The sequence below is a fragment of the Pogona vitticeps genome, chromosome 1 (genome assembly GCF_051106095.1).
Source record: "Pogona vitticeps strain Pit_001003342236 chromosome 1, PviZW2.1, whole genome shotgun sequence".
In the NCBI taxonomy this organism is placed as follows: domain Eukaryota; kingdom Metazoa; phylum Chordata; class Lepidosauria; order Squamata; family Agamidae; genus Pogona; species Pogona vitticeps.
The window spans coordinates 155,387,845-155,401,998 of NC_135783.1; the positions used below are offsets into that span (position 1 = coordinate 155,387,845).

At 39.4% G+C, this 14,154-nt stretch overlaps 1 protein-coding gene across 8 annotated transcripts in view; it reads right to left on the bottom strand.

Annotated features, from left to right (window-relative positions):
* KIF16B (kinesin family member 16B) overlaps positions 1-14,154 on the bottom strand; it is a 150,058-nt gene that overhangs the window by 95,610 nt on the left and 40,294 nt on the right. For 2 of the 8 annotated variants that reach the window (XR_013543787.1, XR_013543769.1), the window contains exon 1: positions 1,431-4,095. The exons of the other annotated variants lie outside the window; for them this stretch is intronic. The gene's annotated coding sequence lies outside the window, so the exon portion shown is untranslated. Of the gene's footprint in view, positions 1-1,430; positions 4,096-14,154 lie in introns of those variants that run through there. 8 annotated transcript variants of the gene reach the window in all.

The window sequence follows — 14,154 nt, forward strand, 5'->3', positions numbered from 1 at the left end:
ACTTCCCTCAGGTAAATTGTCAAAGGGGTACATTATCTTCAACACTGAGTAGCCCAGAATAGAACACTGCAGTAGTGCATAGGCCCAGAAGCACATTGCAGTAGCGCATACAGCAGGTCTAAGGCATGGGATGACAGTCACACATGCAGCTGCTGAGTTTAGATGACTGACAAATCAGAGGATTTCCTCTTTCCAGTCTGACAATATAAAAACTATCCCTGAAAATGAAACGTACATGGTTGTAACCTACAGATAGGTACTCACAAACAAGATTAGATCTTTCTGCGATATCAAGTCAAAAAACTGCACACAGTACAATGCCAATGAGCAAATTCCTTTGATGTAACACCCAAGGTTTTTAATGGAAAGAGCAAATGGTAACACCAAGGAATGTTACTAAAAGAAACAGTCAAATTGGAAGATGGCGTTTTAATGGCCGGCTGTTTGGGTTTGTCAAAATAAGATGAGAACGCTGCTTACAAATTTCACACATGATTAGATGTAAGAAGTTAAATCACATTAGATTGTTGCGTTAATCTGAATGATATATATGAAGTCACTGCAAGTGACTGCCACAAAACAGTGGTATTTTTCTATAAAACATTAAGGCGCCTCTAAATTCCATTTGTTTGGCTTTATGGCCACTTGTGCACTGCCGTTAATGCTTCCTGATTAAAAAGTGAACAGGTTATAAAGAGAAAACAGTTTTAACAGAATCTTTACTATGTTCAGCAACACGATTTGACCTGTTTTGTTGTGTAGTCATTTCAATGACCAGCATTCTAATGAGCTACTGTTGAAAAAAAAAGTCCAGTTTGTGACATGATGTGGGACTGTGACATTTGCACATGTTTTGCCATGAAGAAACCCACCTTCAGCTTCAACAGCAGCAGTACCTGCACAAGTGGCATGATCCTGCATTACTGTGTTGGCCCAACCTTCATCTCAACAGAAGCTCAGTACATTAGCTGGTTAGAGAATTCTGCAAGTTTCAAGCCACAATACATGGGCAAAGTTCACAAAATTAGTACAGAAAACAAATATATCAGTAGTATTATTGAATGTTGTAGAACTGAATTAGATTAAATTCTACTGATTTCAAGTGGGCTTCATTGCAAATCCTATGCACATTTATTAAGATGCTGAATTCAGTGGGATTTACTCCCGTGAGGAGTACACAGGACTGCAGCATAAAGATAAAATCTACTGAAGATCAAGTGAAAAGTGGCTAGAAATTATGGTATTAGTAGATATTTCATCAGTCATGTTGTTAGATCTCTTTCTATAGATCTATGGGAGAACTACTTCTTTACTTCATGAAATTCTCTTCTAAAATAAGATGTGCTCTCCAACTTTCTTTTGGTGGAACACTGTTACAAAATATGAAGGGAAATGTTAATGAAATGAGAATATGAGAAGCTGGAAAAGACCTTATTGCTTTGATTCAGGTTGGCTAGTGTGCCTCTTGAGGCTGTAAAGATTACTTCCAAGTCTTCTGGTGCCTGCCCACTGCTTCTCCAAAACATTCTGGGATGCTACAAGGTGGGAGGGAGCCTCTGTGCAAAGACGAGACCAACAGATGATGAAACCATTCCCACTTAAAATTTTCTCCCAGAAATAAACCTATTTTTATCAGACTGTATTTCAGTGACATTATCTTTAAGTTACTGGAAACTTCATTTAAAATTAGAATGACCATCAAAAGGTCAAAACACAGCCCCCCCCAAAAAAGGTGGACTCATTTAGGCCTTAGTTAAAAGAGCAAGTGTTTTCATGAACTTGAATGAAATGGCCTTTTAAAACCTATCAATTTGATTTTGTGTACCCACACCATAAAATAATTGGAGTGCTGGCTCTCTGAAATGTCATACATAATTGGCTGTGGTCAGAGACCTGTGGATTTTGTGGGTAACTTTTCTACTTCTACATGCGTGCAAATCCAGGTTTGCATTTCAGAACTGTTCATTAAGATACCATTTGATCCACGTTAAGGAACTGATGAAAATAAGTACGCTGCAAAATAACTATTTACTCATCATGATAGGTTACCCTGAATTAATAGTAATATTATAATAATATTTATTTATTTATATTGCACTCTAAACCAGAGGGAGATGGGGATGAGCACTGAGCCCTAGAGTCAGACATGACTGGATTAAATGTCAAGGGGAACCTTTACCTTTGCCTATACAGTACCAGAGTGCATTCCGATAGTCAAAATGCAGACTAGCATAAAATGATACAAAGTAAGTTATCTCTTATGGAAAGAGGAAAATGTCAGATATATTAGCTCATCTTCCACTGCTATGGCTAGATAAAAATACATGAAATAATCTCACTCAGGAACTTAAGTAAAAACAACTCACTGAAAGAAGTTTAAAACAAATCTATGAAAAGTTCAAATATATTCCAGTATTCCCAATATTTCCCCTTCAGAGTTATCTTCTAAAACATCAAGTATTTTCATTACTACTATCACCACCACCAGTGCTATTGTGATTATTATAGGCATGCTTCTTTTCAGCAATCCCGGTGTGGAGGTGGGGTGGACCCAAGGGCCAAGTCGTAAAAAATTATGAGTGAGGTGACATGTTTGCATTTTTGAATGTCAGGAAGCACATTGGCAACTATTGACAATTGTTTTAAACTGGTAATCAAAGATTTTGGAACACTTGCTGAAATTCCTTATAGGCAGGAGGAAGAAGTGATTGTGCTTTGTTATGGTCTCATTAGTCTCTCCATATTGTTACATTTCTATACAGTTTGTTTACAATTTTACATACTTAGATCCTCTTGTTTTAATTTAAACAAAGCTAAAAACCAGGATGAAACTGTGGGCCCCTTTAAGGAACTGGCCAGAGCTGATGTCCTTTTTCTGTTAGATAAGAGAATTGAACTTCTGACAGATTATAAGAAGAAACTGAGAATGCATGCTGACTTCTAAAATGGTTAGATGACTATAACCAACACCCTACCTGCCTCATATCTTCTCTCAACCGTTCAATATGCTACATGTTTTGTGTCACATTTGTAACTTGAAGCTCATCTATTCCTTTGATTGGAGAAGTCCCCTTCTGACAAAGGCTGGGGGCAGTCATGATGTGATGAGGTAAAAAGTACAGTACTTGTGAGCCCATGTGCAGGCAGCTTCCCTCCCACCTTCTAACCCTTTTTTTCCATTCTGTTATATTGCTGCCTGCTTCTCTGTATTTTTGTTAGGTTCTGAATAAATTTATTAAGCACCCTGAGTGTTGCATCTATCTTTCTGATCCCATTGGGCCACAGAACTATAGTCGATTATCATAACCACAACATGCTTCTATATTCTTTTTAATTCCTTGCCTTTATAGTTGGTATTTTCCAATTTTTGTACTTTCTACACTTTTAAGGCTGCTTGTTGATGGAACCCCAATTTCTATAAGGTATGTTTTCCTTTGTTGTTTATCTAGAAAGATAGTATCAGCTTATAACTTGCTTGTCTCAGTACAGTGTTATTGTTGTTGCTGATGCTGCTCTAGAAATCATGCCACCAAACTTAATCTCAATTCTATCTCCTGGTCCAAAGAACTTTTCAGATTAAAATTTGGCAATCCTGAACTGCAAGAGACACTAGATTCATTATCAAATGGCATTATGAATTAAATGTATTGTGCCCTCTAGTATGGCGCAACTTTATACACACATTTATGCCACTGCAAAGGATGCTTCACATATTACACTGTGATCCTGGCTCCCCTGATGCATTTACAATGCAGGTACTCTCTTCTTATAATCACACTACATCTTTTTCAAGTGCACTTAAAACATCTTGGAGAGATGCCTGCAAAATAATGTTGTAGTCTTCTTTGGTTTCATAATTTTAGCACCAAACTTGCCAAAGTGATATCAAATGAATATTTAAGTATGTTCCCAGCTAGGCCTTTTCTCCATGCGAATCACATTTAACTGTTTGAAGGTGTGGGACAGCTGAGTGGAATTCCCAGAATGGAGAATTATGGGATCTGTAATCCAAATAATTCCAAAATTCCCATGCCTATTTTGCTGATTAACATAGTGAATCCAATCTTACACAGATCATTACAGAAAGTTTGCCTAATAAATTGGAATTGGCTTCATTGTGAATGACTTCTATCAGCGTACTAAAGGAAAAAAATTTAAAACTGAAGAAACATTTAATAGCATTTTAGTATGATTGACAACACAATTAATGCCAAGACCATGTTGTGAGGAAGTTATTTTGACATATTTGAAATTCTTGTGGAAGTGATAAGACAGTGATTAATTAGGGATAAGCACATTCAGTTATTCTTCTCAACCCAGTGCCAGGATTTTTTTTACCTAGTTTTTTTTGTAAAATTAGCTGGACTGCATTGTTGTGTTCTATAATACATGGTACCTAGGTTTTGTACACCAAATGTACAAAAATCAGTACAGCATATAGTTTATGTGGCAATTAATGCATTGCAGCCACTTCATCTAACGGCCCCAGACCCTCTAGGGACTAAAGGAGGCAAGAAGGTCTGATAGAGTCCTTCTCTGAATGTGTAAATCTCAACACAAATCACTCCCTGGGGATAACTCTTGAGCTTATGGCTGTTTTGACATTTATTCTTCTACCCAAATAGTAAAACTTAACTTTTTAAGAGAGAAAACAGCTAGAGCCTAAACCAATCAAGAAAATCAACCAATCAAGAATTCAACTATTCATCAAGAAATCAACTACTAATCAAGAAAATTTATAAAAAAAATGAAGCAAGTTAGACAAAGTGAGATGGAGGACGAAATATAATTCACATAGCACTGTCGAGCTTATGATGAAAATACAGGTGGTGCTAAAGCATTCCTGTCATCAACAGAACTTCAAAGGAGATGTCAGTTTAGAAGGTAGATGCAGCACGTAGCTCCTGTCCAAATGAGCAACTCCTGGTTGCAAGTTAAGTTATAATGATATGCAATTAATGATGCCATTCTTTTCAGGATGATAAGATTGAGAGAATAACAGGCCCATTATAAACCTCATAAAGTCAGTACTGTACTCTATTATTTATCACTTCTCTCCCATGAACTGTTTGCTCACTTAGCCACACAAATACTGATGTCTGTTAACACAGAGAGAAAAATTATTTCTACACTCATAAGCACTGGTGTAATTAATGTATGACTAATATTTTTCATTTTAAAACGGATACAAATAATGTTGCAGGAAAAGATGATCTTAATTTTTAATGATGTAAACTAAAATAATGTGGTTATGTATTTGCACAGGCACAATACACAGGACTTTTATTTCCCAATCCTGAATGAAACCTCAATCAGAAATCTGCAACAATGAAACAGTCAGAGCAAGAAATTTTATGGAACAGCAGCTGAGCTGGAAGGCATCAGGTCTTCCAAATGCGCGTACACTCTTTTCCAGGCTGTTTTTCTTTCTTTTTTAAAAAGTTATTTGCAGCAAAAGTGTAGCCATCTGTACCCCAAGACAAGCTTTCTTGTTAATATACTGGAAAATAGAATAAACCACGGTTTAAGAAATAAGAACAGCAAGTGAGATAGAAACATGTGTAAATATAATTACTTGTATGGGTGAAAAGTGAGAAAACACAGGTTAAATCCAATTTGTTCTGCATGTTCTTTTCCAGCATTTTCTTAAAAAATAAATATTACAGCTTTTAGTAACAAACCTAAAAGGATGTCTAGAAGATTTGTAATTGTTATTACAAATTGTAACTGGCAAGGGCATATTTCTAATATTCTAATGAACCTGTAACTTGGAAAAATATTTAAGATCCCCTCTCATCAATTGAGACAAGTTTATGCTTATAAAGTTGCAGATTATTCTGCAGTTTCTTCAGTATTTGAAACAGCCACCTATACTGGGATTTTATTGATAAAACACATTTCTACTTGAATAACCAGTGTACAGTATTGGTTAAAGCACAGGTGGTTAAGTCAATTGACAGTTGAGGAAAAGGGGTTTGAACCATTCAGTTGCAATGTGGTAAACAGGAAGCTACAATCTCAGACATAAAAATTGCTTTTCACATTACTATAAGGGGAGATGTGGAAAAACTGAAAGGTGAAAACGTGTATACCCCCCCTCACAATATCTTTATTATTATTATTATTCATCTATCATACTAGTCACTTGCTTACCTACGACAGGACTATTTAGCCATAAACTATAAAACAGCTCACATTCTCACAGATTCTTCTAACACAGTGGTTCCCAACCTTGGGTCCCCAGATAATCTTGAAGTAAACCTCCCAGGAGCCTTCACCACTAGCTTTGCTGGCCATGATTTCTGGGAGTTATAGCCCAGGAACATTCCCAGACCCAAGCTGGGAACCAATGTTCTAAACATACACAGACACAAATCCTAACTCTCAGGCCCAGTGTTTAAACAGCAGATGAGTAACTCCCAAACCAAAATGACTGCAGGAGCACCTAGTGCACCAAAATAACAAAGGCATGCCCTATCTATCAGGCATGAGCTGTCAGCTGTAAGTATTTTCATACTAAAGTCCAAATGAGACTTGACATTGAAGGATCGAGATAGGATCCCCCAAATAGCCCCCTTGCCCCTAAAAATGGCCACAGGCTTTGACAGCCTTCTGGAGCAATTTTGCATGGGGTAGATTGACAGGGGAAAGTTGCCTGCCACAGCCAAGAAGGGAATACAGATATTTCTTAGTTCTAATTCTCATCGGTCATAATGAGTGTTTCCAATGGTGAGGCACAGGGGAGGGCCAATGATTTCCTGACCCCGTCGTAGCAGAGTTCTATTCACAGGAACTTTTTTGTATTATAGCCAGAAGGGCAGCCATATATATAAAAAATGCATTACCTCAAGATGTAATATCGTTTCCACTGGGCCATTCCCTAAGAATGCCTTTAGGATGCTGTTCTTTGCAGCCCCATCACCAATGCGAATGGTGGCAAAGTTGAAGGAAAAGTTTAAAGAACTATTTAAAGAAACCTACTGACTGACATCTATCACTGCCACCTCCCTCCAGCCCACGTCAGAAATTTCTCCTGGGCACCAAGCAAGCATTTTTGAGGGCATTCCACTGTGAGGGTTCATGTTGGGAGTCTGGCTGCTTCCCCTCCTCTTGGCGTAGCACGTCTTCAAACATAGACATAGACTCCAGTTGCAACCGTTTCACATTTATTTTAAAAACATCAATAAAACTGCTTATATCAATTTGAATATCATTTTTCTCCTTTTCTTCCACTAGGGCTGAAAAGGGTTTCCGTTCTTCTTTAACGAACGGGTTCCCGTAACTAAAGTCCCAAGGTCCCAGTTACTCTGTCAGCTGCCAGTCTTTTACTGTCATCCCCGTCAATATTGGTAACAAGGACGTCAATACTGGACGCATCTCCCAGGTATTCTTCCCACAGCGTTCTCTCCCCAGGTTCCATAAACTCCCAGGTTCCCAAGGCCCTCGCCTCCTCCTCCTCTCTTGCACTCGCCATTCCGCTCTTTCTCACCTTTCTTGTTCTACTCTCTCCTTCTCTTCCCTCAGTTTCTACCTCTACTCTATGGTTTATGCCTCCCCCCAATATGATGGTTTTGGGGGAAGGGCTGCTCTCCACCTGTGATCAGCTTCTTCTCATAGCACCATCAATCTCTCTTACCTATGGGTCCAGAGGTTTTCCAACCAGATCCATTCCCACCCAGGTGATAGGCTTTTCTCCCTTTTCTCACTCTTGCTTTCTCCCGCCACTACTACTGTTACTTCCCTTTCACTTGTCGCTTTTACCCCACCTTCCTTCTTGATTGCTCCCTCTCTTGCCTCTCCTTTCCTGCCTTTTCCAACTGCTCCTTCAGTGCTCCCATCCCCCTCAGACCCTCAAAAGCTCTTCTTTCTGGGGCCTCTTAAGGGAACCTATGGAAGTGGTCTCTGGGCAAGCTGTCACTCCTGAGCTTCTTTCTCTCTTTCCCTCCTCTGCTGGAATGGACAGCGCTCCAGCGAGAGGTTTCTCCATCTCACCTCCTTGCTCACACCCACCCCTCTTAAAAATAATCAAAAATATTTAAGTCAAATATTAAAGCTCACCACTAGTTAAAGTATGTTAACACAGTGAAAGGGTTTTAGTAGAAAACAAGAGTACTGTATACCTTGACAGACTAGAAGGGAGTTAGAAAATAAGACAAGAAAACCATGCCAACAAATGTCCTATCTTTACGTGCAGTTTTTTGTTCATTTAAACCAATGGACTAGTTTTTAGGTTAAACTAGAGAAAATGAGTAAAGGCATGGAATCTAGTCCTTTAACTATGTTTTTGGTCCTTTGTGAGACAAATAAATGTATTGAACAAGGGTCAAAACAGATAGTGTAAACATGCATATTCTTTGAAATGTAAACAAAAAGTGAGGTAGTTAATAAAGATAACAGAGACCAGTGAGGAAGACTTTTGGAAATGACTCCTCAGCGACTGCTATTTGCAGTGAGCAGGAGAGCTCCCAATCTGTGTCCTTGTGGAATCTCCCTCCCAACACAAATAGTAGCTTCCAAAAGTAGAAACAAACAAACTATTGTTAATATTGTTTCTAATGCAAAAATCTATGACTGATATCTGAAATAAACCACAAAAGAAACCAATTAATATTTCATCTGTTTGTGTATGTGCTTGTTCACTGCAACAAAGAGGAACAGTTTGCCTGTATTAAGCCAGAATTACATTATTGTGCTACAATCTGCACTCATAGTATTGTTTCGCTGTTCTCTGCACTGCTGTCTAGATAGAACATGAAGCTAGATTACCCCAATCCATTTCCCTTTGATATATCTGAGGAGCTTTGCACACAAAGAAAGTGAATTTCTGTGTCTGCACTGACATCTAGTTGTGAGAAAAAATAAGTGCAGACTAAAAGCCGGAAGACAGGAGCAAGGATGTTTTCCTTATAGTTGAATAATATGATAAAAATATACCATAGAAATTAGTTGGCTTTTCAAAATAGATGTACTTTCCCACACTGTTTCTAAGGATTAAAAATAACATGCATAAAGAAAATAAATAACGCCATATTTGATAAGAAATTATCTAGATCTGGAAAATCTATAATACTAGCCAGGAATAAACAGCCAGGACTTTAAAGACTACAGGGAGAATAAGCAAAGGGTGATAGGCAAAGCTTCTTACACAAAAGCAAGGCACATAACTAGAGGACAAGATGATGCTGCAAGATCTCATGATCAGGCAGTGGAAAGCGGCATTCCTTTTGCAGAGTGAAACAAATCTAAAGCCAACTTCGTCTAGTGCTATACCCACTCACCTCAAAATAGTCAACATTATTCAAAAATCCCATCCCAGCCTCTGTGCATGTGAATGCTACAAATCCAGCTAGGAAAGCAAAACCCCAAAGCTTCTCTATGCTATCAGGACATTGGAAACTGCCCTTGTGAAAATAAAAAGATTGTACAAACTGCTCAGGATGAGTGATGCTGTCTTTCTTGCAACCAAATTCTGATTTGCAGTAAACCAGAAACCTATACTTCACATATTTTAAAGTATTTTTTTCAACACACTGTGCATGGCCCTTACCATCCTAGGAAAGAGTCTATCAACATAGATTAAATTTTACTATAAACATACGTGACACTTTTGTTTCTGAAACACCAACAGCTTGTACAATAAATATTTTTTCCATCTGTATGATTCTAAGAAGCATATCAAATGCAATATCAACATCAATCCTGTTCCTGGCATAAAGGCAAACAACCTCCAACAACATGACACACAGAATTGTGAAACTACAACGTGCACTTTAAACGACACAGTTATGTCATGCATTTATTTTTATTACATCATGGTGACCATAAACTGTGAGCTAACCAAATTCATATCACTGGAGCAATGTCCAGATAAAAGCCAAGACCCACTAGACTAGACTCCATTCCACAAATGTTTAAGCCAAACAAAAGTTAGTCCGGAAGGTGCCACAGCCCTCCTTTATTGTTTTTTTTTGTTTTTTGTTTTGCTGAGCAACAGAGTAATATTGCTAGTCTCCTAGAAATTTCTGCAGTGAACTAGAGATGCATTGTTCTGTTGTCAGCAGAGTAAAGATTAACAGAGCAGGCAGTCTCAAGATAACACTGCAAAAGTGAGTGCGACATATGTAAGCAGAAGCACTGTTACTTATTTCTACATGAAAATTAGTTACTTAGGATTGCAGCCAGGACACATGGTAGAGTATGTTCCATTTTCAGTCAGCATCTGTTCTATATATCAGGGACATTTATTAATTATATTATAGCCTCATCTAAATCTCTTTTCTCTAGAAGCTGAAATAATAGCTTTATCTCCTCAGAACAACAAGTTTGGGGAAAACATTTATCTACTACAGCTGTATATACAGTAAGACCCTCATATCCACTGGGAATTGGTTCCAAGCCCCTGTGGATAATGAAAACCACAGATAACAAATAAATAAATGAACGATCGATCGATCGATCGATAAACTGAATGCTTAAAAAAAAAAAACAGGAAAAAAATCCACATGCATTACCAGAACTGGGTCCCTTAGTATTATTCACTAACCAGTATCCATAGCACAGTCTCTGGCTCCTTCTAGTAGCCAATTCTGGTAATGTACATGAAAATATTTTTTTTCTGGATTTTTCTTTTCTTTTAGTATTTTAAATATTTTCAGATTGTGGAGAAGTGAAGCCATGGAGGTCCTGCTGTATTAGTAAATTCTTCTATATAAGAATGTTAAGAACAATCCTATACTATCAGATCAAAGACCTATGTGCCAGCATCCTGTTTCTGACAGTGAACAACCAGATGTTTATGTGACACTCACAAACAGGGCATGAGTACAGCAGCTCTTTTTCCTGTTTTCCTCTGTTGTTCCTGACAACTGGTACTCACAGGAATACTGTCTCTGATTCTTGTGGCAGCGTTCACCCGTTATGAGTTGGTGACCTTAACCTCCATGAATTAATTCCATTCCTAATATTCAGAGTCACATTTACTCCTATAGATTAGAAAGCAGAATTTTAGGTTTCCTGTAGCTAGAGGAAGGTGTGAAAGTGAAAACTAATTCTCAGGGATCCTGGAGTGGTTTCTTGAGGAACAAACCTTAAAGGGACTCTGGTACCAAAGACAGTAGAAGAAGAGAACTCAGAATCTCCTGACTGGAGATATCCCAAGGTAGGGGACTAGGGTGAGAGCAAAACTTGTCCATTATGTCTACCTGCACCTGAAATCTAGAAGCAGGCACAGACACCAAACACATTTTTTCTTATAGCTGCTTATATATCCCTAGAACATCTGTCATTAAGATATGCTCCCATGCAAGCTTGCATTATAGCAGTTTTCTCTGTGCCGTTTCTGAACTCTCAACTAACATTCAGATTTTCTACATCTCACTGAATATTGTTTATTTAATTTAGTTAATAAAGTTAATATAGTTTAACATAGTTAGGAATAGGGATTTTGCCTTCCAAATCCATCCTATGCAACTCCATCATAGTCAAGGAAAGAATTTACACACAGCCTTTATTCCCAGCAAATATCTCCTGTGCAAAGCAGCATTGTACTTGGTGGCAACTTTCCTTCAAGCACATACATTCTTATATGGACTCAGGTGGGCACTATTTCAGAAGCATGTGACACTGAAATCAGCACTGTCCCTCCAGATGCACTTGTCCCACCAGAGGGACTAATAATGACCAGCTAGCAATCCCTGTTCGAAACATGCAGTCAAAAACTGGAGCTCCCAAGAAATCAATAATCTGGAAGCCCTTTTAACAGTGTGCAACTGATGCTCACATGACTAGTGCATGCATTGCAAGAAGGTGCTCAATCAGTAGTACTTCAGCCACCTCTCCAATAGTAGCAATGCTCAACTACCTAATGCCATACCTAAATCTCAAGAATAAATTCCAGGCTACCCTGGAGTAGCTTGGAGGGATTAATGGCCTTTTGTAAACGTAAAATGTTAGGATTACCCATCAACTAGGGGAGATTATCGCCCTGTATGACCAGCCATTCTCTCTGAGAACACTGATTTTCACAGGTTTGTGGTAGACCTGGCAACCCATGACCAATTGCTGTCCCAAACAATCTTTAGTCATAGGATGATGCCAGATTTATCCTGGAATCTAGCTACAGAAAGACAAGGTCCGTTTATCAAAGACAACAGGGCAAACATGGTGACAGCACTGCAGGCTGGGAAAATGAAAGTGATGCGGTGTATGGCCCACACTCTCAACCTAGTAGTTTGGAGTGCTTTGTGGAGTATGGAAGACACATACATACCTAATATGATTGAGTGGGCCAGAAAGGTGGCAAGGAATTTTTGCCACAGTGTCTGGGGTAGTGAGTTGTAGCACTGGCAAGAAAAGCAGAGATTGCCAACTGCATCAGCTAATCCAGTATGTGGCAACTCAATGTAACTCCACTTTCTATCTTCTTGAAAGAGTGCTGGAACAACAAAGGGCATTCCATGATTTCACACTGGAGACTTCCATTGATGTCACTGCTCCTCCAAGCAGAGAACAGTGGGGCATTATGATTATAGACTTGAAAGAATTAATAATGTTTAGCCTTAAGAAAAGATAACTGAGAGGAGATATGATAGCACTTTTTAAATGCTTGAAAGACTGTCATACAGAGGAGGGGCAGGATCTGTTTTTGACTATCCCAGAGTGCAGGACATGTCATAATGGGCTCAAGTTACAGGAAATCAAATTTCAGATAACAGGAAAAATATCCTGTTAGAGCAGTACAGCAATGGAACCAATTATTTTGTGAGGTGGTGAGCACACCAATTCTGGAAGTATTCAAGAGAAAAACAGACAACCATCTTTCAAATCTACATTGATTTGGATTCTTGCACCAAGCAGGGGTCGGACTTGATGGCCTTAAAAGCCCCTTTCAACTCAATTATTCTGTAATTCTAGTCCTCTGAAGCTTTTGAGAATACAACATGGGCCCTTAGTGAGGACACAGTCATCCTTAGGTGATTCTAATGTAACAGGTATTGGATGGCGTGATGGAGGGTATAATGAGGGGAAGTCTAGGTGGATGGGGAATTCCATAGGAGGAGAACTCAATATGGTCGTAAGTTCAAGCACCTTTTCCCATAGGAATGCATTGGAACACGTGTAATCCGTTCCAGACCACCCCCCCATAAAATCACCAAAAAAAAAACACCATACTTCATGTGGTGTGATGGGGCTGAAAAATAATCCAAAACCCACACTCCCACACAGCCAGCCCCATTGGAAAGTGATGGGGCTGAGGAAAAAATAAAAAACACACCCATACTCACAGCCAGCCCCATCGGAACATAATGGGGCAGGGGAAAAAAATCAAACACACATACACACCCCACAGCCAACCCCATCGGAAAGGGATGGGGCTGGGGGAAAAAAAACACCCCTTCACGCACAGCCAGCCCCATCAGAATGTGATGAGGCTGGGGAAAAATCAAACACACACACACACCCCACAGCCAGCCCCAATGGAAAGGGATGGGGCTGGAGAAAAAAACAAACAAAAAAAACCACCCACATACACATAGCCAGCCCCATTGGAACGTGATGGGGCTGGGGGGAAAAACCCACATACACACCCCATCGGAACGCAATGGGGTTGGGGGGAAAAATCACCCCCCCCACACACACAGCCAGCTCCATCGGAACATGATGGTGCTGGGAAAAAAACACACCAAAAAAATCACAGCACAGAAACTCCCCTAGTGGACAGAAACAACCCACCCTGCAAAACCCTGTAAATGTACTCACCCAGAAGCAGAAAGCAGCAGCACCAGGCAATCCGAACCCTCTCTGCAAACGCGCACACAGTAACCGTTGGGGCGAAAGAGCTACAAAGAAGTTCTGTAATTTGAATTATCCGCCTTTTCCACTGCCTCTTTTGTTTGCAACTCAAACCTCCAGCCTCAAGTTGAAGAAACATTTTGCAGCAGGAGCTGGTTGCAACTCGAAATGGTCATATGTCAGGACATTGGTAAGTCGAGGCATCACTGTATTTTCCTTAAGGTCAACCTAGTACTGTTGTGCTTTCCTGAAGTTCCCTTTAAGTAATAGGGAAGGGCACACTCTGTTCACAATACTAGGAATGCCAGAGTCCTGGGGGCCCCTTCTTCCTGTTTCATTCTTCCAACTGTTACTCCAAGATTA